Source organism: Gopherus flavomarginatus, chromosome 1, assembly GCF_025201925.1.
Source record: "Gopherus flavomarginatus isolate rGopFla2 chromosome 1, rGopFla2.mat.asm, whole genome shotgun sequence".
NCBI lineage: Eukaryota > Metazoa > Chordata > Testudines > Testudinidae > Gopherus > Gopherus flavomarginatus.
This window is the reverse complement of record NC_066617.1, coordinates 165,826,197-165,831,438: the sequence shown is the minus strand read 5'-3', so window position 1 is coordinate 165,831,438 and position 5,242 is coordinate 165,826,197.

Here is a 5,242-nt window from a genome sequence, read left to right as displayed (position 1 = left end):
TGTGTAGCAGCTTTTATTTTGAACACTTGGGGTTGGCAATAAATGTATAGGATTTACTACTTATTGGCTGATGCTGTAAAGAGAGGAAGGTCTGATTTCCATAACTAGTGCCATGAACAAATTACTCTGAGACCAGATGCCCCTTCTAGATAGTATGATCTTCCCGGAAAAGCATCTATCTAATTGCCCTAAGTGCAGGGAGCTCAGCAACTGGAGCAGAAACAAGGCAAGCATGTTAGATAGTGGGGGTTTCGGAGCCTTGGCAGTAACCGCAAGGAGATTGGCTAGGTCTGCTCTACATTCTTCCCTTGATCTCTCTGGGACAACTTGATTTCATTAGCTGGTTTTTTTTTCACTATATGAAGTTCACAATGTCTTTTGTTTTGGGGTGATCTACAGCATCAGTCCTCTCCATCCACTGATCTTAATGTTCCTGATGGTCGTGACCCTGCACGAAGATTGATGCTTGCATTGGGTGTTATCAGTGTGACTTTGCACTAAGTATAATGAAAACGTAACTCTTCATTTTTTTGAACAGCCACAAACAACATTCAGTAATGACATCTGAGGCTTGCAGTGTTTACCATGAAATACCAGGTCACAGGGTCCAGCTGGTAGCGCTAGGTGCCATAGGGCTGGTAGAAGCCTCTGCTTAGTAAACAGGAGATCCTGGGTTATCACACTTCCCAGAGATTATTCAAGGCTTCATCCTTCAGAGAAAGCTAAAGGTAGAGTTGCTGACCAATCTCTTCTTGAGATAAACTTCCCCCACTTTGCTAAAATTAGGATGCTTTAGCAAAAGAGAACTTACAATATTTCCAGTGTTCAACTTAAGGACCCCTAAACTGTGGGGGTGAATTCTTCTCTGACATAACTGTGCGGAAGACATAGTTGACCATCAGTCGAGTTAATGTGAAATTAGAGGGGATAAAACTGCTGATAATGCTCCATTCCAGCAGTGAGAGTCATCCATTGCTCCAGGATTTTATTCCGTGGATTGCATTAGGCAAGAGCAGCCTGTTAATTTCTTTGATTAAAGGGAAACGGTACCAGCAAGTATTGTAGATGAGGGAAGTCCCCTATTCTCTGAACAGAAAGTGCCACAATCTGCCAGCATGGGACCCAGCATTTCCTAGGCTGCTCTAGGAGACAGGTAGCTGGGAAGAGATCTGAGTTTTTCAATCACTCAGTGAATTATTAAGAAGAATTGATATGATGTCTTCAGTTTCCCTCCCTCCTTGTAAACTCCCTCATCCTCTCCAAGTAGCCAGCAGCTCACCTTCCCCAAAATATTTTCCTCCATGCTTTTAGTCTTGAGTATTTAAAGTTAGCAAACTAAAAGAGAATGTTGATGAAATGTCAGGGACTTCCTTGATGTGCTGAAATGTAGCCTCAGGTTAGTAACAGCTAGAGCTAAGGAAAGTATGGATGTATTTTTCACAAAAAGAACCAGGCTGTGGAGACATCAGCAGGAAGGAAGCAAGTACCTACCTGCTTGTACCAGGTAGTTCTGGCTCAGGGGGGTTAAGGTAATGGCTTAGAAATCGTTTGGGATCTCCCTAGGCAGGTTTGAATCCTACTAGCTGTGTGATCCAATTAGTTTTATTTCTGCTGCCAGCAGATTTATTTTCCCCCAAGCCACAGAAACAAGCAGCCACTCCCACTTCTCCTGGCTTTTCCCATAACCCTTTTCAACCCAGCAGTTAAGAGGCCTTGCTTCTAAAGAGAGGCCATTTCACATGCAGCTATGTAATTTTCAAGAAACTTTATCATCAGGGATATCGGCAAAGTAATCTAAAGAATGGGTCACCCAGCCCCAACAGAGAGACTTTGCTGGGATTGTTGTGTTAATCCAATTCCCTTCACTAAGGAAAGCTGGATGGTTTTAACAGCCCCCATGAACACACTGCTGTGAGCCTTGGCAGGAATTCCCACAAGGGGCTAGCCAGAGAGCTATGCCTTTTGCCTCATCATCTCTCTGGAGCAGTTCAAAGGTTGAGTGCATTGGCTGTTTCCTCAGATCAGTTTCATCATGCTTTTTCCCTTTGAGTGATTTATAGCATCCACGGTATTCAATCCGCAGCTTCAGACTCCTAACTGTCTCTCATATCACCACTAAAGAGTGTTCACTATGTTACTGTTACTGAGTTTCTGTACAAGGCATAATGATGCATTATTTGGAGGGCTATAAGAGGCACAAGTAAAGTTGAAGGCAGTTTCCAGAATTCAAAAGCATTTACCCCTTTTAGAGCTCTAGATTGTTGACTGGCTAGTTAAGGCACCTGCCTAATAAATAGGAGGTGCTGGGGTCAAGTCCCACCAGTGCCCCTAGTACTTCCTTTCCTCTGACCTTTAGGAAAAGTTTAGATCTCCCTGACAGCACAGCAGCCAGGCTCACTCTCAGCTGGTGCAATTCACTTCATGCAGCCTACAGAAGCTGTCATCATGAGCAAAACTATTTCAGTTGGTTTCTTGATTTTTGGTTCCAATCCTGCCTGGAACTTTCGGGGGTTTCTGCCCGATACATGGACAAAAACTCTGACGTATTGCTGGGCCCTGAGACTGGAGAGATTTTCAGTCCTTCCCAGGGCTGGATTTCCAATTAGGCACACTAGGCACGCGCCTAGGGGCCTTGGATGGCAGGTACCATAGGCTGGGGGAGGCTGTGCCTCCCCAAACTGCCTGGTGTGGCCTGCCCACACTCCGCTCCTAGGTCCCTTCCTGCCATTCTGCCCTGGCCCAGACTGGCTGGGGCTTGGGGCAGCTGGTCCTCAGGCTGCACTGCCCACCTGGCACACTGCGGTCAGGGGTGTTGCTGCGGCTGTGCCGCCCACTACACTGGAGTCAGAGGCACTGGGGCCATGCAGCCAGGGAGGGGACCACTGTTAGGGTGATCAGATAGCAAATGTAAAAAATCAGGATGGGAGTGGGGTGCAATAGGTGCCTATATAAGAAAAAGCCCCCAAAATTGGGACTGTCCTTATAAAATCGGGACATCTGGTCACCCTAGCCACTGTAGGAGTGCTCTTGGCTAACTATGGGGTGCGGGAGGAGGGCAGAAAGGGATGGGAGGGGCCTTGAGCACAAAGGGAAGGGCCAGGACTAGCTTCTCCCACCAGCTGGGTAAACGGTCACACATGCTATGGGCGCTGGCGTTCTAGGGGTGCCTCACCTCTCAAAAACTTTGTGCAACACAAAGTCAGCTGTAGGCAGGGGGGTGCTAAAGATCCTGTGCCTAGGGGCCCGTAAGGTGTAAATCCAGCCCTGGTCCTTCCATTTTCTGAAACCTGAGTCCTTCAATATTAGCAAATGAGCTGCACAAATGAGTCTCTCCCTGCACCTTGGCTGTGGGACAGGCACCTCATTCCTTGAACTTTCATGCAGCTGGGGCAGGACCATGTTTGTGATTCCCCCTGGGGGGAATAGAGAAGAGAGGCTGATGTGCACCCAACTATCAGGACTTAATGACCGATCTGGAAAAGATGGGGTGGGGGCAGGAAGGGGAGATTGAAAGAACAGTGAGTGAATGGTGACTGGTTAGTGAGCCTGAGGATTGGGAAATGTCCAGTTAGGCGAGAGGAAACATGGCCCAATAGCTAGGTCCCACTATTGCAAGCCTCAAAAGGTCAAACATCTCTGACCTTTTTCTGGAAGATAATGATTTTTTTTTTAATACTGCAGGGTGGGGGTTTTGGTCTGTCTTTGGATTTTTGAACTCCCCCTATCCATCCCAGTGTGTGTGACAATCAGTGTAGGCCAGTCTCACAAAGGTATTGGGTAAGATGATTTTTGACCCCTTCTGCAGTAGCTCTGACCCCCACATCTGTCCACCTCCTGTTCAGCAATTAATTCTGCCCCCACTGCTATCTGTTCACTAGGTCGTTCTTTCATGGAAAGTTTGGATAGAGGTTTGATCACCCTTCCCTTCTCAGACATGCGGTGAGAGCCACTATTCAGGATGGCCATTTGGGGGCATAGAGTAAGGAGGGAAGGGTAAGAGCAAACAGGAAATAAAGATCTCAGAGTGGTAGCCATTTTACTCTGTATCAGCAAAAAGAACAGGAGTACTTGTGGCATCTTAGAGACTAACAAATTTATCTGAGCATAAGCTTTCGTGGGCTAAAGCCCACTTCTTCAGATGCATCCAGTGGAAAATTCCAAACTTCAAGCATATGCTCAAATACATTTGTTAGTCTCTAAGGTGCCACAAGTACTCCTGTTAACACCTCTTCTAGCACAGCGGGGAGGGGACAAAGGCAGCTGAGAAGGGGTGTTAAATGGGTTACAGATTATTAAACCATAAATCCAGTGTCTCTATTCAGTCTATGATTTTTAGTGTCTAGCAGAATTATGAATTTAAACTCCCAGGTTCGTCTTTTGAAAGTGTTGTACAGGTTTCCTTTGAGGATGAGGACTAAGAGCAGTCAAAGGCAATTAAAGGTTGCTAGAAATGTGCCCGTAGCCATACCATAAGGAACGGCCCTGCGTTTGGCAAGAATGCTGAAAATGTGGCAAACACAATCATTTTGCCAAAATGTGCAATTCTGGAAAGGAAAAGTCCCATGGCAAACAGATGTTTATCCCCACAGAAGCAGATGAGCATTCATAAGAGCTGTTCCTCAGGCCATGTCTACATCTAAAATTTTGCAGCGCTGGTTGTTACAGCTGTATTAGTACAGCTGTATAGGGCCAGTGCTGCAGAGTGGCCACACTTACAGCAACCAGCGCTGCAAGTGGTGTTAGATGTGGCCACACTGCAGCGCTGTTGGGCGGCTTCAAGGGGGGTTCGGGGAACGCGAGAGCAAACCGGGAAAGGAGACCAGCTTCGCCGCGGTTTGCTCTCGCGTTCCCCGAACCCCCCTGCAAACCGCAGGGAAGGAGACCTGCTTGTTCGGGGAACGCGAGAGCAAACCGCGGCGAAGCTGGTCTCCTTTCCCGGTTTGCTCTCGCGTTCCCCGAACCACCCTGCAAACCGCAGGGAAGGAGACCTGCTTGCTCGGGGTTTGGGGAACGCGAGAGCAAGCCGGGGAAGGAGACCAGCTTGATTACCAGAGGCTTCCTCAGGTATGCTGGGATACCTGCTTATTCCACGGAGGTCAATAAAAGCGCTGGTAAGTGTCTATACTTGATTACCAGCGCTGGATCACCAGCGCTGGATCCTCTACACCCGAGACAAAACGGGAGTACGGCCAGCGCTGCAAACAGGGAGTTGCAGCGCTGGTGGTGCCCTGCAGATGTGTAC